Consider the following 21,952-nt stretch of genomic DNA (forward strand, 5'->3'; position numbering starts at 1 on the left):
ACCTGCATTGTCCAATATGGTGGCTACTTGCTACATGTGACTACTGAGCACGGTATATGTGGCCAACCCGAACTGAGGTGTCCTGTAAGTGTAAAATATATACCAGATTTCAAAGATTTACTTTGAAATAAGGAATGTAAAAATAACAATAGTTTTTATATTACATGTTGAAACTATAATATTTTGGGTTTATTGGGTTAAATAAAATAAATTATCCAAATTAATTTCACCCGTTTCTTTATAATTTTTAATGCAGCTACAAGAAAATTTAAAGTAACATGTATGGTTCCCATTTGTGACTCGCATTATATTTCCATGGGAAGATACTGTTCTAGACTCTACTATTCATTGATGTTCCTCCATATCTTTGGCAGCACTCTAAAACATAGTGGTAAGCAGATGGCTGTGTTCTGGCAGAAAAGGAAGTAGTAATAACTAAAAGTGAGAATAGTTTTACTAAGAACAAATCATGCCTAGCTAACCTCATTTTGTTTTTTTCGTACAGTTACTAGGCTAGAAGATCAGAATAATTCTATAGATTTATATTTGAATTTCTGTAATACATTTGGAACGCCTCATCTGATAAGCTCAAGGACAATTTAGAGGACAAAGAGTTGTGGTTGATAGCGTGGCTTTGTCTGTAGCTGGTTGAACACAGTTCTCAGAATATCTTGTATTGATTTTTGGGTCAGGAACACGCTGGGGGATGCTCTCGGGCTTCTCATAGAGCTTGTTTCATTTCAGTGAGGTGAGGGAACATAAACTAAGTCATTTGTGAAAAGGTCAAGTTTGATAAGGTTGTAGTGTTCCGAAAGAAGGTTATGCCCCACCTGCCACATTCTGCTGAATGACCTGGAGGCATTCATTGAACACATTTTTTTAGCACAAATGTATGCAGGCACTATACTAGTTGCTAACTATAAAGGTTAATAGTGTTATATTGTCCCTAACCTGAATATTTCTTCCAGGGAGAAAGAAAACCACTTAGATAAAATCTCGGTCTGTGTAGTAACACGTCAATAGAAGCATGTGTGAGTAGGGTGCCGAGCACCCCGGAGAATATCACCCCACCTCTGCTGGTTTGTTGAGAAGATTTGTCTTGGTCCTGATTTCTAACTCTTGCCACAAAGAATGGCTTAGTAGTAATTGGTCTAAAACTAAAATCATTACCTTTCATGGCTCATGTCCAACAACTTAATATGTAGCAAATTTGTGAGTTTTTAAAAATCCTAATTGGTTTTATTTTTCCAGTTTTATTGACGTATAATTAAGAAATAAAAATTATACATATTTAAGATGTACAACGTGATATTTTGGTATATATATGCAATTGTGAAATGATGACCATAATTAAGCTAAGGAACACATCACCTTACATAGTTACCTTATTTATTTGTTTATTTATTTATGGTGAGAACACTTCAGGTCTACTCTCTTAACAAATTTCAAGTAGACCATACAGTCTTACTAACTGTAGTCTCTGCTGTACGTTAGGTCTCCAGAACTTATTCATCTTAGGACTGAAAGTCTGTACCCTTGACCAACACCTCCCCATATCCCCCACCTCCTAGGGCCTGGCAACCGCCACTCTACTCTCTGCTTCTGTAAGCTTGACTTTTTTTTAGCTTCCACATATATGAGATTTTTCTGCAGCTATAATAGGAAGCTTGGTAATAACTGCTTTGAAAACTTTCCAGAACAAAATCGTCTTGACAGTGTGCTTTTGGAGGTTTACTGGACCCATGTAGTAGAGTGGCCTTCAAACAGTTATTTCTCAAAGACCATTTTGGCTTTGCCTACTATCTACCTGTTGGGCAGCATCCACATAGAAGCAAATAATTCTGTATTCTGATCAGGCTTTTTGAACTTTAGTGGAAGATTATAAATTGAGCTTGTTTGTTGTGGAAGATTCTTTCAAGAGTTTATGTAGCCCATCCACTACTTTGGTTCCCTCAACTTTCATCTTCCTAGTATGTAGTAAGTGGCTCTAGGAAACATTTAGGTGGGAAGGAGTTATCATAGGTCCTCATAGGACCGCCCTCCTGGCTAAGCAGCCCTCTCGTCCGTCATTTGCTTCAGTTTGGTTGTGGATATTCCACACATAACCGCATGACATCTCTTGTTATGAATACCTCTTGCATTATTTCCTGGTATGATCTACACTTTACACACTTTTAAAAATTGGCCAAAAACTTGAAAGGCAAATAATTTGATTAAAAATAGAATCTGTAGGCGAAACTGAGTAGGAAATTAGGTTAGTTTCTTTTCTATCTTGACCTTTGTTTTATGCTTAAATTTACCTTCTGAAATTTTTATTTTCTCTTTTGCTCTGACTTATTTTTTCCTTGAAGTTATCTCACATCTTTTCAAGAAAGAAGGCAGCGTGTAAAGTAAAACTAGAGGCTTTCTTAGTGTCATTTTTGGTCTATAATTTGTTTATGTAAACTTTTTACTTTGGGAAGGTAGGAGTTATATATTTGACCTTGTTGAAACTTTTATATTAAACGTTAAATCTTAAATCAGTGGTGAGTAACTTTTTCATTCTATTTATGTATTTTTTTGTAGATACATGAGAAAAATATTTAAAAGTCATTTTTTTTCATTCAAAATTACAAGTTTGATGAGTCCTACGGAAAGAAAAAATAAATAAACTTAATTATTTCCTGAGTAGAAAAATCTCAAGGAGGGATTTGGTGATGCTTCTGGGTCATGAACAGGGCGCTCTCTGGGTGGTCGCAGTGCGTTTGGGGCAGGCAGACCTTGGGGTTCCTGTGCCTGTGTGTGCGGCTGCTGGAGGTCACCTGGGATTATCCCATGTCTTTCTCAGAACAACTCTGCAGGGTTGCTGTTACAGTGGTCCTGCTTTACTAATGGGGACATTGTTGCCAAGAGGTGAGATGGAATCTTAAGTTGTTGGGGACTGGAAGAGCACACACTTGTTGAACTTGGGCTGTGGGCGTGGCTGTGGGCGTGGCTGTGGGCAGAGGGGATCCCACTGCCCTCCCCACGCTGGTCTTCCCTGTGCTGGGGTCCTGAGTCTCAGGCAGAGTGGAGAGAGCGTTCCCACATTTACCTTCCCTGGCTGGTGCCCCCGTGCCTGGGCTGCTCCAGGGCTCTGAGTTTCTCTTTACTCAGGCCTAGGAGGGGTTGTTGACGATCCTTGGGTGGTCTTTCCTAGCTCCCTCTCCGAAGCCTATGTTTGGAATCAGAAAGTGTGTCTTTTCTGGAGCTGAAACTGGCTGGACTTTACCTATCAACAAAGATTTCTCTTGATACTACAAAAGAAGGTTAATACCTGATGTCACAGAATATTTACCTGAATGTGTCAAAGATGGACTTTAACAGCAAGAAATGCCAAGGCCAGCATGAGTATAAAGGGTGAGGGTTTGAGATGTGTTCAGTGGCTGTTTTCAGATCCACACTAGAAGTTCATGGGGATGGGGAGAGGGGTAGTCCTTTCCAAGGCAACTGTCCCAGCCTGGCACACACCTGGGCTCAGGAAATAGTAGTTGACCATATTGGAAAGGTCAACTACTTGGGATCCTATGCAGATTACAGAACCAAGACCCATGAAGGAAAGCAGGTTTCAACTTAATGAAGGTCAGAGGTGACCCAGACCAGTATGGGCTCATATGTAAAATGGACTCTTATTGCGATAGGGAGGAGGTCCAGAACGGGCTAGATAGTTGCCCGTTCTGTGTGCGGAGGCCAAACCATAACCCACCATAGCTATTGCTGTTTCTAGCACCATCTTTCTCATTTTGGGTTTATTTCATCATGCCTTAGAAGCTCTGATTCTGCTCTGCAGTAGACTTCACAGAGTCTATTCAGGGCAGTCTCTCAGGAGCACAGAGGTGGAAAACAAGGTCACCTCTCTTTAACACCGAACTAAACTGATAAATGCTTGTAAGCACAGTTGGGAAGGAGTGAGGTAACTTGCCTTCAGTTTTAAAATGTTTTGTTTCTGTGCGAGAATGTGATGGGAACTTGTGCCTCTTGGGAATGGTGGTTTTCTGTACATCAAGATCGTGGCATCTGCATGTGCAGTTAGACTTTTGCCTTCCATTCTCTCTGTGTTGGCAAAGGCCCAAGCAAAATGGCAACTATCAGGGCTTACATGGTGGAACAGCCATCAGGTCTTTCGTGAAAAGCCCTATACAGTCACCTACTCCACCTATAGTCACCTACTCCACCTATAGTTGACCCAGCAAGAACACCTGGGATTCTGTAGCTTCCTAGGCCTTTCCTCCCCCGAGTGTAAATTGTGGGATTTCGGAGAGCACCCCAGAGTTGACAATTATGCACAGCTAGCTTAAGGAACCCCTGATCTGGGTCAGTGGTTCCCAACTAGCACACCAATCACTTGGAGGGCTAGTTAGACACAAATTGCCCATAGGGGAGGGCTTGAGACTTTGCATTTTTAACTTACTCCCTGGTGATGTTAGACCACTCTTCTGGGTGAAGTGCTCGTTTTAGAGGTGCATGGTGCTAAATTTGAGAGTTCCCAGATACAGTAAAATTTGCAGGATCCTGGGCGGGAGGGAGGATGGATGTCCTGTAGGAAAAATGCTGCAAAGCCAGAAAAGCTTATAAAAGTTCTCTGAGAGAAGACCTGTGGTGTCACAGGCTTTGACTTTTCATCCAGAATCTGAAACGAAGTTCATGATTTTTAATAACGCTTATGCTTATTAAGCCATGTGCATACATATTTTTCCCTAACCATTTTGTCTTTGTCTTTAGTCAGTGTGGATTTTTATATGTAAAAATATTAGTTCAGTTCTGATTTTGGGGAGTACCAAGTGTCTATTAAACATTTTTAGACTCTTGGAAGCAAAATTATTGTCTTCATATTTTACTTTAAAATAAAAAAAATTAATAGAAATCTTTTCTTGGAGCATATTCAATTTTAATAAAATATTTAAATGTAGTGATTATAAGATGTCTTTATTAGCATCAAGACTTTGGGCCATGAAAATGTACTTATTTCCTTTGTTGTAAAAATGTTTTTACGAAATAATATACTTTCCTTGGGAATTTTAATTTTTCTAGCTGATGAGTTGATGTTCTTTTTAATTTTCAGATAGATTGGCTGTTTTTTTTGTTTGTTTGTTCTTAGAGTACTTGAAATTTACATTCTTGGCATACTTTTTCTTACTTCAACAAAAATTAATACAGATACAATTAGTTCATTAAATTTGGAGGAATGTCATGACGATAATTTCTAAATTTAGTCTTAGCTCCTTAAGTAAAAATGCCCTCTGGTGAGCACCCAGTGTAATATACAGATAATGTGTTATAGAACCGTAAACCTGGAATTTATATCATGTTATTAACCAATGTTATCCCAATCAATTTAATTTTTAAAAAATGCCCTCAAGGAAGTAAAACATTTTTTAAAAGTTAGAAGGATTTAAAGTGAAGCTTAGTGAAATGTAGTCAATTTTATAATTAAAATAAGCCCTATGTGGAAACAAATTGAACTTATGGAACATTAAACTATTTCTTATGTCATTCAATGCATTCTGGTTTTGTGGTTTAATTATATAGTTAGCCCATTTAATCTGAATACCTCACAACACAGAAACTAGTGTATCTTTTATACAATTTTTAAATATGAGACATCTGATGTCTCTTTGGTGAATGTGGCCAGAGGAAACTAGGATATGTATTCTCTATGCCCCTTTGATGATTTTTTAAATCTGTGAAATTGATACTTTTAGATAAATAATTGCACTGGCTAAAAAGAACGATGGGAGCTGAAGTAAAATCTGTATTATCTCTTGCATTGCAAGTGACTCCAAAACTTAGTGGCTGAAACTGATAAAAGTTTCCCATCTTCCCATTTCTGTGGGAATTCTGGGTATCTCAGGAGGCTGCAGTCAGGGTGTTGCTACAGTCACCTGGAGGCAGGCTGGATGGGACTTGGGGGTGCTGCTTTCGAGGGGGCTCAGTGAGGTGGCAGGTGACTTGATGCTGGCTGCTGCTGGGTGGGAGGAGCCCAGTTCATCCCACTGGGAGCCTTTCCTGGCACTCTGAACTGTTCTGGTTATAGGTCAAATTCTGGGCCAGGGAAGCTTCCTGAAGGATGATCCTTCCTAACATCCCACACTGGCTTGCTACCCTCACTCCACGAATTCAGCAAGGTTTCCTGAGGTGCTGCTTTGTGCCAGGAAGTGCTCTAGGTGGATGCCCGCCATGTTCTCTGCCCTCCAGCAGCCTAGGAGAAGATGGTGCAATGAGTAGAATGTGCTCAGCCTAAAAAGGTGGGGGAGGGAATGTGTCCAGGGAGGCTTTCCTGCAGAACGTCCGGTCTGAGCTGAGTCTGATCCACCTGCCTCTTAAGGAAACGTTAGGTGTTAGGTGAAGGGATGGGCTAGGTGTGGGGAATCAGGGTTGAAATTCAGGAGGGAAATTCTAGCCAGATGGGTCAGAACAAGTCAAGGGACTGAGGCATGAAACAAGGGGTTTAGTTTTGCAGTGTGTATGTTATAAACAGCATATAGTTATGTGTTTCTTTTTAATCCCATCTTGAAAACTCTCTTTTAATAAGGTTTCATCTGCTTATATGTAATGTAATTACTGATATGGTTGATTTTGAGTTTGCTTTCTTATTATTTGTATTCAGTTTGTCCCTTCTTTGATGTCTCATTTTGGATTTATGAAGTATTTTTTTTTTTGTATTTCATCTTGGCTTTTTAGCCAAGGTTTGGTTTTAGTTTTTTACTTGTTGCTCTAGGATGTATGTGTGTGTGTGTGTACACACACACACACGGAATTAATATTAACTACTTTGCATTGAATCTAAGAATCTTACAACTGTGTATTTCCATTTACGTCCTCCCATCCTTTATGCTTGTTGTTATATATTTTACTTCTACATGTGTTATAAACCCCACAATATATTCTTATTTTTGTTTTACAGCCGATTACCTTTTTAAAAAAGAAAAGAAAGAAAAGATATTTAATATTTATCTACATATTTTACCATTTCTTTTCTCTTTATTCCTTTCTGTAGGTCTGAGTTTTTGAAGTTGGTGTTGTTTCCCTTTGGCGTGAAGAACTTCCTCTGTCATTTATTGAAATGTGGATCTGTTAGTGACACATCTTCTCAGCTTTCACTTAGCTGAAAACTTCTTTAATTTGCCTTCATTTCTGAGGGATAATTTCCTTTTGCATTTGTTGTTCTTCCAGATTCCAGTCTGTCTATCCTACCAGCTCACACTGTCCTGTAATGCTTGTTCATCTCTCCTTGTTCCTGCCGAGTGAGGTCTGTCTGTGGGATCCTCCCTCTCTTCTGCCCTCCCCACCCCCCCATCCAGCCTAGCCAGGCAGGCACCACTCTCAGATATGCAGCCTACATTGGTTTTCAGCTCACCTATTAAGGGTTTGTTTCCTGTTGAAATCAGGGTCATCATGGTTTCTTTGCATTTATTACTCTGCTACATCCACAGAAAAGTATGTTTTTATTTTGTTTTGTTTTATTTGGTCCAGGTGGAAGTTCTTGTTACCTTTCATGTGCCCGGTATACTATTGGAAATGGAAGTCTCATACGCATTTTTAAAGCAAATGTTCAAACGTATGAGTTTTCTGGATTCTGGTTGTATTTGACCAACGGAAAGCACTGTCAGATGGTCAGTGCCCAATTGAATGTGTTAATTGACATTCTTCTAATTTTTCCTTTTTCTAAAACTAAAATCTGTGATACTGTGCAATTCTAATAAGCCACCACCATCTAATGTTACCTGCCAACAAAATAGGATCTCTGATAGAGAATAAAAATAAAATCAAACATTGTTCTCTAGGACTGCCCCAAGACAAACTCCTTTCAGTTGTGAAACTGCTTAATCAAATGCAAGTCAGAAAACAGAAAAAATTAAAGATACATGCATAAAGTGGATTCATAGCTGTGTCAGTCTGTTTGGGCTGCTATAACAAACTACCATAGACTTGGAGGCTTAAACAACAGGTTTTTTTCTCACACTTCTGGAGACAGGGAAGTCCAAGATCAAGGTGTGGGAAGATTCAGTGTATTGTGAAGGCCCACTTACTAGATCATAGACAACCATCTTGTCCCCACGTCCTCATATGTCAGGAGGGGCGAAGAAGCGGAAGCTGTCTTCTGTCTCTTTTATAAGGGCAATAATCCAATTTGTGAGGGATCCATCCTCATGACCAAATCACCTCTCAAAAGCACCACCTTCTAATGCCATCACATTGGGGTTTAGTATTTGAGGGACCACAAACATTCAGTCCAGTGCAATAACTTTACTACTACTAATGGTTGAGACATAATTGATTATTTACTACTAATGGTTGAGACATAAGCCAGTGATGTTAAATATATTGTCATTTAATACAGAACAACCCTGAAATGCAAATTTGGGATTGTTTAGTCATACAATCCCCAAAACATACAACTTTAGTCATACAATCCCAAAACATACAACTTTAACCGCTAAACTATAAATACTATCTTGTTTAACCCCATTTTTGATAACTAATCAATGTATTTTTATGTGTTAGATTGTCCTATCAACCACTTTTTGATCAACTAGTGCTATTTTATCCAATACCTACTTTTTTGTGGACATCAACTTGAGATGGGCATGAAAGACTTCAACAACTGTGTTTGTCAAACATATAACTTACTTAGGGAGGTAAAGCTTACGTCAGACAGCCAAAAAATGCTCCCAAAAATCGTATGATAAATGCTACATTGTATGGAGCAAGTTGTATTTTTTTATCACATATTTTAGTATCACCATTAAGATAGCAAAATTGCCTTAAACATAATGGAGCTATTAATGTGATGTGTACTCACAGTGTCAGTCTTTCCTGGCCAGTCATTTATACTGACATTAATGTCCCCGAAGCCATAAAGATAGCATATAGCAGACATTAAATATGGAAAGTTCAGTCCTCAGTGAAACCTTCCACTATCTTATCATATAAACTTGCTGGGTGGCCTGGCTCATAGACTCCACTGGCTTACTTGCGGGGGGGCAGCACTGAAGTTTTCAGGGGTACACCATGAGCCGCGTCCTGTGCTGCTGTTGCTGCTGGTCTTTCTGAATCTTGATCGTGCAATTGGACTCTCACTTTCATAAACACGATTTATATTTAGCCCGTGCATTCATAAGGGTCTCACTGGGGAGACGCACCTGACTCTCCATTTCTATTCTGAAGGCTAAGGCTTTCCTGTGAGAGAAGTAAGAAGTGCCCAATAGACACATGCTACAACATGGACAAACCCTTGACGATATTATGCTGAGTAAAATAAGCCAGTCACAACAGGACAACTATTGTACAATCCCTTTTATAAGATGTACTTAGTCAAATTCATAGAGACAGACAGTAGAATGGTGGTTACTCGGGGTTGGGGGGAAAGGGGAACAAGGAGTTAATGTTTAATGGGTACAGAATTTCAATTTTGCAAGATGAAAAGAGTTCTGGCGAAGGATGGTGGTGATGGTTGGGCAACAGTGTGAATGTACCAAATGCCACTAAACTGTATATTTACAAATGGCTATGATGGTAAATTTTATGTTATATGTATTTTACCACAATTTAAAAAAATGTAATAATGTAAAAATGTCTCAGTAAAGCCTGTGTTTAAGCATTTAAAAAAGTGCACAGTAGACTCTATTACATTCTATTAACATAATGTTTAGTTTTTGTAGGATAGCAGAAAATACCAGTGTTGATTTTGGCGTTGTTCTACACTTATTAGTGAGATGAATAACTTTTTTTTTTGAGAAAGCTGCAAATAGAGATTCTTTTGCCTGAAATCATTGCCACCTATTCTGGAAAACACTTGAAGGGCACCCCAATTATACTTCTCACCTAGCCAGGACAGCCCCAGACCTCATCGTTGTTAAACAGAGATTTTTCTCTTGAGGACCAAAAAAAGCATTGTGGGGAAGCTATGTCTGCGTGCTTGATGAGCATAAGGAGTGTGTGTGTGTCTTTCCAACGGCTTAAGTGATACTTAGAGTCCCTGTAGTCCAACACTGAATATATAATTTTTTAAGGAAAAAAAGGATGCTTTAGTCTCATCAGAATGATCTCTTATTTGGTATTTGGGTATGCCTGGAAGGATGGAAACTTGCCAGTTTATAATCATAGCAGAAAACAATTTTGTTAACATAATTTCTTGGCATGATATTCTAGAGTTATTTAAATAATATGACATAATTTCTGTTTTTACTTTTCAAAGAACAGTGACTGATTTAATAGGTAGTCATTTAAAATTTATAATTTATAAAAGTAGAATTAGCATACAACCCAGCAATTCCATTTATGAGTGTACAGCCAAAAGAATTAAAAGCAGGGCCTCAGAGAGATACTTGTATATCCTTATTCATAGCATTATTTACAATAGCTAAAAGATGAAAGCATCTCATGGGTCTGTCAATGGATGAATGAATAAACAAAATGTGGCCTATCCATACAATGGAATATTATGCAGCCTTTAAAATGAAGGAAATTCTGACACATGCTGCAACATGGATGAACCTTGAGGACATTATGCCAATGAAATAAGCCAGTCACAAAAGACAAATACTGTATGATTCCACTTACTAAAATACTTAGTCAAAATCTTAGAGACACAAAGTAGAATTGAGGTTGGGGGTGTTGGGGGTGGAATGGGGAGTTACTGTTTAGTGAGCCTAGAGTTTCAGTTCTGCAAGATAAGAAGAGTTATGGGGATGGATGGTGGTGATGGTGGCACAACATTATGAATGTATTTAATACCACTGTACTGTACACTTCAAAACAGTCCAGGCGGTAAAATTGATCTTAATGTGTGTTTTAACACAATGAAAAAATTGAAAAAAATTTAAAGATCAGCCTCCAGATAAGATAAATGCTTTCTGCCTTAGGCTGTAGTGAGTTCCAGACTCATGTGTTTCTTCTTGGAAGAAGTATTTTTCATAATGTAGGTTAATAAGCGATTTTGCCCATAAAAATTTGAGTAACTACAAAATACGTTTCCTACAAAATTTTCTGCTAGATGAAGAAGTACAGTGACTTTGGAAGAACGTGCTGACCAAAAAGAAAATATATCTTAATCTATTTTGGATTTAGGAAATCTCTGGAATTGTGTAAATTTGAACATTTATAGGAAAAAGAGATTCCTCTATTCTTTCTTCTCAGAGTGGCATATTAATCCTGCAGAATACGAGTATATCAAAATCACTTATTTATATTCATGTTCCTGCCTCTAAATTACAGTCCCACCCAGCTGCTGCTGGCCTTCAGGCTGGGAACCACTATAAGTTCTATTTGCTTTGTAATCGCATTAATTTTTTCTCAGTGAGACGTTATTTCCAGCTAGTGACTCAAAAGTATTAAAACCCTGGAAAATGACAATATTAGTAATTGGATTATGACCAGTCAGTAATGTGCTAGGTTTAAAAACATGTATAACAAACTGTGTGTCAGGGTACTGTTTTTAAGAGTGTTAAAAATGAACATTTGAACTGTGCAATACTATTTTTAAAAAATACGTGTTATTTGGAACTAGGTGCATTTACCCTTAAAAGAAATTTGTGATGCTGACATTATAGTAAGCAGTTTACAGGTTTTTTTATTATGACGTTTTTCAGAAACTTCTATCTTGGATGTAACATTTCTTTGACCATATGTGGGTTTGCTAAGTGTTATTGTTTATAGAGAATCAATGAACAAAAGTGATGGGATACATCTGAGTGAATTTAGTAAAACTTTTCAGTGTGCTTTTTTCTTTTTTGTAAAGCCTAGAGAACTACAGGGGTCTGTTTTAACTCAGTCCAAATAAATTATTTATTGGAATACATAAAAGGCTTCTTTTTAAGGTGTCTTCACAGCGTGCCAGGAGCATTACAGTGAGGTGATTATGGTCTTTTCACTTTGAACCATAAGAAGATGTCTCTAGTTGTATACTCCTACCTTTTTAGGAAAGAAAAGGTAATTTTCTAGAATATTTAGAAATCAGTGATTCGTAACTAAGTGACTCCTATATGCCTGGCATTTTGGCACACTTTTTGAAACACCGTACTCCAAAGTAGGTACTGTTTCCATCTGTTGATGAAAAAGCAGGCAGGAAGAGGATGGTGAGAGACCATCCAACACTGAGTGTTTGCCCGGCACTGACTCCTTTTCTGCCTCCTTTGTAATACACATTGGCACTCAGTCCTCACAATGACCCTTTGAGGTAAGGACTGTAATTATCTCCATTTTATAGACCAGGAAACCTGGGCTTTGAGAGGTTAAGGTGGTTACTGAAGGTCCCATAGTGAAGGCATAGAAGCAGGATTTGACCCCAGCTGATTTCCGAACGCCCAAGGGTATCCATTAGGGAATCATTTTGGTTCCAATACTGTATCCTAACTTAAGGCTGCCTGGATTCTTTAGAGAGGTGCTCGCCTCTGTCTTCTGGAGCCTCAAAATGGCAGCATTTGCCTGGGCTTACTCCGTACCTCCTGCAAAACTCAAGTGGATATGCTGCTGATGGAAATCAGATCAGACAGGACATATGACAGAACTGGACTATCTTGGAATTCCTGATTTGTTTGGAAAAATCTCTGAAGTGTCACCTCCTGGGCTAAGTCCTAGGGATTAAGATAACCATGCAGGGGTTTATGGTTTACTGGGGAGATACAGCCTTAACTAGTCTTTATACCTGGGGTCGGGTTTTCATGGAGATGAGTCAGGTGCCATGAGCATGAAGAGGAGGAAGTGGTAAAGTGTGAAGGAGTCGAGGAATCCCTCCAACGAGGGATTTTGGAGCTATGCTAAGGACGAGTGTGCTGAAGCATCCAGATACATCAGGAGGTGTGGGGCATTTCAGACAGTGAATGGCAGGTGCACGATTTGAAGGCAAGAAAAAATATGATCCCAGGAGTGCGTTCTGCAGTGTTTCGGAATTGCTGGACATAGCATGTGAAGGAAAGTGACAGAAGAAGCTATATCCATTGGGGGTCCTGTCTGCCAGCCTGAGTGGTGGTTGACTTTGGTGGGAAACCACTGCAAGAGTGTAAGGATTGTAGGCACAGGGCAAGGTGTGGTAGGAGGGCATGGTCATAACTGTATATGAGAAAGATCGAATTTGCCACCTGTGGTAGGTTGGAAATCTGGGCTTTGGGAAACAGGTTTGGAGGTGATGGTAATGATCCAGGTAGCACATTATGATAAAATATTGGGAACAGAGTACGGCTGTATTCTTAATTCAGTAAACTTGTTGCCAGGTCCTACCTCATGAGGCAGTTGATTCAAAGTTGAGATTGTTCAGTGCTGGAATGCCCTTATCATGAGCCATACTTGCCTCTCTATAACTTGTGCCACACAGAACAGTGTCTTTTGATATGGTAGTTCACGTTCTAATCCCACTCTCAGGCATTTCCTTAGTTGAGTTAAACGTTTCGTGTTTCCCTTTTCATCTATGCATGCCTCAGTTTGTTGAGATCCGATGGTACTCAACACTGTCATCAGCCTAGAATGTATAGTAGGTATAGAGTAATTCCAGGCTCATGCACCATCTTAGGCATTTAGTAGTGGGCGATGGCAACACTGCAGAATATTTGGGCACCTGAGCTGGGCTTTGGAAGGGGGCTTGCAATGAGTTCCTCCAGAGCATAATGGAACATTACCCATACCCTTACATGTGTTTCTATGGAATTTGAGCCTTCTCTTTGTTCAGCCTGTAATTTCACTAATATTTATGCTATAGCTAAGAGTTGAGTGATAAAACTTAAAGAGTATGTAGGTCTTTTTCAGATTAATGAATTTATACCTACTACCCTGGGAGTGTATTACTTACATTTTTTGGTTGGTGAACTTTGTAAGGGCGAGGGCTTTTTTTTAATCTTCGTGACTTTTTCCATCTAGTATAGTGACCAACACATGGAAGTCCCTTAGGAAATTTTTGTTCAATGAATGCATTTTTTTTTGTTGACATATATTTGACATTAATACTATAAAATTGTTCCATCTTCACACATTTAGAACCATGATTCTATTACATAGCCTTTTAGCCACTTTCAACCTCGAATCAGCTATAATTTTGTTAAGCCTGTCTTTTTATTTACATCATAGATAAGCATGTCCATTAGACTAGGACAAAGCTGACTGGATGCTTAAGAGTTTTTTTCCAATTAATGTATCAAAAGGTTTTGAAAGATAGTTTTGGATTTAATTTTCAACTCACTGATTTTATGTGTATAATTTAATGGATTTCATAAATATGCACCATCATGTACCCACTACTATAATCTTGATACAGAGCATTTCCGCCCCCGACGTGTTCTGCCAGGCCTCTTTACAGTGAGTCCCTTCCCCCGACATCCTAACCCCTGGCCCCAACTCATCTACTTCCTGTTGCTATAGCTTTGCCTTCTCAAAAATTTCATGCAAGTGGAATTGCACATTTAGTCTTTTGTGTTTCACTTCTTTCCTGTAGTATGATGTTTTTGAGATTTACTCACGTAGTTGTATGCTTCAGTAATTTTTTCCTTTTTGTTACTGAGTAGTATTCCCTTGTGTGATACACTATGGTTTATCTATTCATCAGTTGATGGACAGTTGAGTTCTTGCAAGTTTTGGGCTATTATGCATAAGGCTACTATGAACATTCTTATGCAGGTCTTTATGTGGAATCTGTGTCTTTAAATTTCTTTTGGATCAATACTTAGGAGTGGAATTGCTGGGTCACGTGATAAGTGTGTAACTTTATAAAAAACTGCCAAATTACTTGTCAAAGCTCCTATAACATTTTGAATCTTGCACCAGCATTGTATAAGAATCCCAGTTGCCCCATATCCTTGAAAACACTTGATATTCTTGCCCTTTTAAATTTAACCACTTGAGTGAGTATATGTAGTGGTGTCTCATTAGCGTTTTAGTTTGCGTTTTCCTATTATGTTGAAGATCTTGTGCTGATTTGATATTTTTTCATTTTCCTCATCGAAAGTGTGTGTTTAAATCTTGTCTTTTTTTTTTTTCCAGTGGGGTTGTTTGTCTGGCACTGAGTTTTAATAACATTAATCAGTTTATATGAGGAAATATAAAGAAGGTATTTTGTTGCTCATAGAACAATAGTTTCAAGAAAGGAATTTGTTTCAATGGCTGTTTTGTTTGTGAGCCATTCTTTTGCTCTTTGGGGCTCTTTTTTTAGAAGGGTTCTTCTGTCATCTGTTGGCTTATTTTAATCTATATTACCCTGCTTCCCAACATACACTATTTACTGTATCTGTCAACTCATATTTTCTGGGAAAAATCACATGTGGATTTACTAACTATCCCATAAACACACACTTACCCATAATACATTTGTCATGTGCAAACCTTGATTCAGTGAGATACTACTACCTTGCTATCTAAGCCTCCTTAATTCGCTCAGTCATCAATCTCTAGTGGGCAAGGATGTCATCTCATGTGTTTTGATTCCCTTGCACCTTGCACTGAGCAGTGTATATAATTGGTGAGTTGACAGTTCACTGGTGATGCTAATAAGCTGCTGATCTCAGTTGATTTAGTGCTCTTGAATAATTCCAGAGTTTTAGAGAGTAAGAGTTCTGTCTGAACTGATGGATCGCATAGTAAATTATCTTGAAATTCTTACTTTAAAAACTGCTTATGTAAGCTTTGATTGTAGAATACCTACATTTTACTTGATAGCTATCTATGAAGTCTACTTGAAAATGTATTGTAGCAAAGCTATGATTATGCTTTGAATATGAATAATAAAGGGAAATTCTATTTTTAGAGTAGATATATCTAGGTTAGATAACCTAAGAGTATTTCAAATTTTATTTCAGATTTCTCATGGACAATCATGATTTAATCTAGCTTTGTTAGTAGCACAAAAGGCAGAGTATGTTGAACAGTTTGAGTAGTGTTTTGTATCAACAAAAGTTGAGTTGACTCATCAAGTGGTGTTCATGCTATGTAGAATAATAGATGTGTAAAGAAATAGATGACATTATAAGCTCTTAAGAGGTTATTAATGGAAATTAAAGATTAGTGGAAATTAATGATCTAACGGAGCACTGGATTGGCACCTAGGAAATCTGAGGTCTACGACCAGTTTTGCTGTGTGACTTTGGAAAAGTCACTTAACCACTCTGGGCTTTCATTTCCTCAGCTGTGAACTGAGTTGATTGCAGCAGATCATTGTATAATCCCTTAGCTTCAAGAATAGGTGCTGTAAGTTATTTTTATTAGGATGGTTTTTATGTCACATGGCAACTCTGAAGAAAAATCCAGTCCTTACGTTTCTCTTATGTAGTACCATTCCCCATCCCAATTGTGTGACTCTTCTACCTCTGAATCAATAGAGTAGGATAGAGTTCAGCTCTGTTATTTTCTCTCTTTAAAATGTGAGAAGGAAAAGGCAAAAATAATAATAAATATGAACAGGAATTTTTGATACAATTGGAGGGTAAAAAAAATACTTGTTGCAAAGTAGTAAAAATACAAAACTTTTCACTTTGTTATTATGGGTCCCAATCAATTTAAATTGGGCTCAAAGGTATTTTGGATTAAAATTTCTCTAATGTCCTATTAAATGTATATGATTTTATTCATTTGAATTCCTGGAATCCAATATACTTCAGCAGGCAAATAAACTAAAATCTTAAGTTGCAGGTAGTAAGCTATCAAAAAGAGCCATAAACTTGGAGTTTATATTTCTATTTTAATCTAGAACTAATTTTTACTTTATATTCTTTTGGAACATTGCTAGGTAATGGGGCAGGAAAGTAGACTGTTTTGAAAGTTTTAAATGTTAGAGTGGGAAGTATAAGTCTTAGTTGTTATTTCATAGACATTTTTCAGGCTTTCCATTTATTTATTTACTCATTTTTGAAACTAAACAAAGTCTAGATCAAGTTTGCAGCTTTACTAATAAACCTCTGGCAAATTGCTCATTACACATCGTTCCAGAAAGGAGATGATGGCGGTTGGGAAGCTGGCATCCACCTCAGTGAAGTGGTTCTTAATCATCATCTGTTGAAGACCCAAGTGCCTCCTTGAAATATGTTACTATTGATTACTCCTATAACCATGCAAAATACAGAGTAAATCTCAATAAAAAGGAGATCTATTACAGTCAGCCTTGTTCTTTCCTGTCTGCAATCTCATACTTTCAAGTAAACAAAGATGTAGTTATTTGGACTGATGGCATAAGCCAAGAGCAGATGCTGGAGAAGACAGTTAATTTTTCACCATGGTATTTTCATTTGAGGTGTCAGATGTCCAGATAACAATCACTTTCATGATTCATTCAGGTATCCCCAAATACATTTTGTATGCATATGGAGATACTTGAATGAAAAAACATTTACATATCAGATGTACGTAGGGACACAACTTTCCTCAGAAAACCTTAGTTTCTTACCCCCTTTGTGAAATGGAGTCACATTATTTCTGGGTCTGAGGATGTGCCCAGTCCACGTTGTTTCCTTTCTAAAAATGAAATATTGTATACTCAAAATTTGGGAGAGTGTTGCCTCTGAGGTCTGTCCTTGCTCCAAGAGAAAGAAACCCCAGGACAACTAGGTATGTGTTTGTGAGCTCATGTCGGAATTGCGTTTGGAAGACAAGATAAAGTGCTGCTTTGTAACATTTTATTCCCTTACAAATATGAACAGACTTTCTGAAGTACAAGGTATCTGTTCCCCTCGACAGTTATCCAGTTGTCTGTGAGACGGCTACATCGTTTCCTGCAGGATTTTGTGAATGAGGAAGATGACAAGTCTCCTTGGGGATGTTGCGTTGGGCGTAGAGCGAAGCCACGTGGGGGTCTCAGGCTAATGACCGTATACAGGCTCCTTTGGTTTGTTTTCCACTAAACATGCAACGCCTACCCTATAGTTGATTTTTATTTTCTTCTAGAATCAATTTAGAGTTTGCTAGAGCAGAGCAACTATGTTAGAAAGAGGCTTTGGACCTAATCTTTTCCCAGGTTTATTAGGAAATATACTGTCTCCGTTATTCATTGAAAATCAGTTTCTTTTTAATGATACCTTAAACATTAATCACGTTTATTCTCCAGAATAATTTTTATTCCATGTCGTCTTCTTTTAGAAATCCCCAGTGGGACATCCAGAGCATCTATCCTGTTCTTTCTGAGTCTTGAATTGGGAGTTAGCAATACTCTCGAAGGCCTGAAAGGGAAAGAAAAGGTAATCACATGTTAAAAAATATATTATTAAATTCATGTTGTAACTCCGATGATCATAAAGTCAATTCCTTTTATTTGTTGAGCAGCATTTAGGTATCCCCCTCCGCCACTTCCCCCACCATTTCCATTCCTGCCTTTCCTTCTCCTTCCTTTCCCGCCTCCATTCTCTTCCTTCCTGTCAGCTTTCTCTTCTCTCCTCCCCGCCTCCTTCCTTTCCCTTTTTTACTCCCTCCCACCCTCCTTCTCTTTCTTCCTCTTCTCCCCGCCCTCCCACCTTTCCTTCCTTCCATGTATTCATTTAGCAACCATTTGTGGAGTCTGTCCTGTGATGGTCACTGTTCTGGGCACACACACTTCACCCCTCTCTCTCAGGCCCGGACAGAAAGGGGAGGGATTGGCAGCAGCCACCTTGGCGAAAATGGCCATCCACCTAACTGCTGTGTCTGTTGGTCTGGCTGAGAGGCTGGTCTCAGCTCCTGCCTTTTGCCCACTAGCTGGCTGTCCCTATTGGACCTGAAATGCAGACATGTCTCCTGGCCCTCTCTGAAGTTGCCTGGGTGTTTGCTGGCAGTGGCTTTATCTGTGAATTCTGTGGATATTTAACCTCTCCATTAGACTGTTGGAATCACAATCACTCAGGGATAAGCAAAGCAGCAGCAGTGTGCTGTCTTCCTGCCTTGTGAATTTGTAAATATTCTTACTTGGCATGAGACCTGTTGTATTTTTTCCAATCACTAACATAGCACATGCATTGCAAAAAAATTAAATATGTTACAGATCTATAACATAGAATGTGACTATCTACACTAAAGCCACTTCCCAGAGATAATATTGGTTAAATTTGTGTGCATATACCTTATTTATTTTCCTTTGCATGCATATACTAAATGTGTTTTTTTAAAAAAGGCATTCAGTCTGTAATAAGTGCCTTAACCCAGTGTGCGGAAATACCTGGGATAGAGGTGGTTTTATAATTTCTGCTAAATGTAGCACCTTATTTATTTTTCGCCCTTGCTAAGTGAAATGGCAATTTCTATGAGTTAGAGGCCACTGGTGTGGTGTTACCATGCAGTCCGTTCATGTTGGTGGTGTCTTGTGGACCCTTTGTAGGTGAGCTGCCTCTTACCTCCCGCAGCATTAATAAGGCACTTGGCATTCCAGTATCCTACAGAGAGCCTGGACTCAGGTGTTGCCCAGTCAAGGCGAGCACCCTTATCTTGGGTGCTGGATGGGAGTGGTGAACTTCTCCCTACGCAGAGAACCTCTTCTGTAGTATATCCACTCCAGCATGGCTCTTGAGACACTAGTTTTATCTCTTCATAGTGCCTGTGTGTGTCCTTAAGTGACAATTGCAAGTCAGTTGATAGCCAGTTGTCTTCTTCCTAACGGACAGCTTCTTACCATGGTTCCTGCCTCCCTCCAGGAATGCAGGCGCGTGGACTTACTTCTGAGACTCGGTTCCCTACCACCTTTTCCTTTAGCCTTTGTTAACCTCACACGACCTTAGAGTTGACACTCTACCCCAATTTGACGCCTCCCCATTATATTCAAAAAAAGTTTGCTGTGTTTCCAACAGCCCTTATTCCACCATTTACCCAGTTTTTGTTTCCTTGCACTGCCAGCTGCTGAGGCAGGCCCCTGCCTTGTTTAGCCCAGTAACTCAGAGCCTGGGGTTTGGGGCACATAGTGGGCCAGAGAAACTAAGTAGCCAATGACCACTAAATGGACATAGGGTATCTGTCCATACCAAGGCTCTTTATTCTGGGATGCCTTGTGCTCTGGTCAGTTAGAAGCCCTGGCCTTTGGGTCATGTGCTCCTGGGGCCAGTGAGCTGTGCCAGTTTTGAGGCAGGACTTCAGTTCCCTTATTGTGAGTTTCTTCAGGGAAACTTGGGGGGGAAGGTCCCAGCCAGAATTATGAGTTACCTTGTGGATTGAGGGGTGCATCTTTGGCCAAACCATCCCTGGACCCCTTCGTGTCTGCTGTTGTAGCTCTTGTCATAAGTGGAACAGAGGGCAGGTCTAGATAGCCTGTCCTTGGGGTTAGTGGGTAAGAGTGTGGCTTTGACCTCAGGAGGATCTGGGTCAGTGTCTGGACTCTGCCACATATAACAAATGTGACCTTGGGGTAGACATTTACTCTGTATGTCCCAGTTTCTTTATCTGTCAAATTAGGACAATAGTAGTACCCATATCATAGGATTGTTGTGAGCATTAAATGAGTGAGTTGTTATATAGACTGGTACAACAGAAATGTTTAACACCTGTTAGCTGCTTGTGTTATCATTTTCAGAATGGAGATAATAATGCCTGCATCTCATGGTTACTGTAAGCATTAAATGATGTGGTGTATATAAAATATATTTTGTCGGGCACATAGTGTACTCAAGTGGTAGTCCTCAGTGATAATGCTAAAATAACAATAGCCTCATCAGCAAGTGTGTTCAGAATGGGACAGATAGTGTGACCTTGAAGTCTAATATCAAACAGTAATAGGCAAGAACAGCAACAAGTTTAGTCTGTCAACCAGGCAGTACTTTTTATTGACAACTTACGTTATTGAACATCTCATTGGTTTATGAAATCATTGTCTACACTTTGATCACAAAAATTAATTCATAAAAGTTTTGGTTGTGATTGATTATTGAGCTGAATAGTTAAGAGTTGTGTACTCCTGGAACCTTTTTATTCATATTAGTGTCCACTTTTTAAATATAAAAGGGTACTATTTTCTTGGATTTTTATGAAATTTTAAAATTAACTTAATAATAAAGACATTAGATCTTGAGTAACATTAGAACCATTAGCTGGCATGTGTCTATGGTCACAGTATATAGATGTGTAGTAATTATTTTGGTCTCTCTCATTGGATAATGCCTTTCTTTCATCATTTTTAACTGGGCAGTATACTGAAGTATTATCACCCATGCCATGTGTTGTTCCAAAACTATAAAAGGAGAAGCCAACTGAAATGGAACATTTGATTCTAAATTATATCTAAATTAAATGAGGCTTATAGGAAAAACTTTGACATTCTTTTCCTTATACTTTGAACCAAAACACATTTGAATCATTGGTGTTTTAGGGAATTTCTTATCTGTTTTACACATTTGTATTTTGCATACTTGAAACAAATGACATTACTTGGCTTAAGAATGTCTTTTATTTTAAAGAGTATACAATTCGAGTGAGTGTGAGTCACCTTAGAAAGTGAATGTGTTTGAGCTCTTCTGGCAGTAAATCCCTGTCTTGTTATCTTTTCGCCCTTGCCTGGCATTGGGCATGCTCAGTGAAGATGGGAACTAAATTGAAAATGCAACAAGGGAATTGGAGAACTGAAAACGCCTTTGTTAGAATGCTGAGAATATGATGACTTTTCAAAATTTGCCTTTAGTATTACTGTAGCACAGTTTAAACTATAAATAAAGACATTTCAGTGAGAGTAATATTTTGTGTGTATTTGCATAGAGTGAAACAAGTTCTTGTTCTGTCCTAACTTTGGGACGCTGATGGCCTGGAGTCTGTCTCTTCTTTCCTTCTGGCCTCCCTCCCCACTCTCCTCCTTCCCCATCTACCCTCTCTCTCCCCTGCCACCTCTTGCCTCTTTATGAGGTGGACCTTGAACAAGGGCCTGTCTGTCCCAGCTCTCACAGCATTCCTGTGTGGAGACCTGGGCTACTTCTTCAGAGGACTTGGTGAGAATCCAAACTACCATCAGTAACTAGTCTAGAGCAATAATTCCACTACCCCTGCCCTTTCTGCTTTTGTGACTTGTATGCTGATAGACCCC

At 38.8% G+C, this 21,952-nt stretch overlaps 1 protein-coding gene across 4 annotated transcripts in view; it reads left to right on the forward strand.

The window, feature by feature from the left end:
- The window catches only part of FAM110B (family with sequence similarity 110 member B), a 149,741-nt gene that overhangs the window by 12,134 nt on the left and 115,655 nt on the right, over positions 1-21,952 (forward strand). For 3 of the 4 annotated variants that reach the window (XM_081070319.1, XM_081070321.1, XM_081070322.1), the window contains one exon: positions 18,067-18,164. The exons of the other annotated variant lie outside the window; for it this stretch is intronic. The gene's annotated coding sequence lies outside the window, so the exon portion shown is untranslated. The remainder of the gene's footprint in view (positions 1-18,066; positions 18,165-21,952) is intronic. 4 annotated transcript variants of the gene reach the window in all.

This window comes from Rhinolophus hipposideros (genome assembly GCF_964194185.1).
Source record: "Rhinolophus hipposideros genome assembly, chromosome: 13".
Classification (NCBI taxonomy): Eukaryota; Metazoa; Chordata; class Mammalia; order Chiroptera; family Rhinolophidae; genus Rhinolophus; species Rhinolophus hipposideros.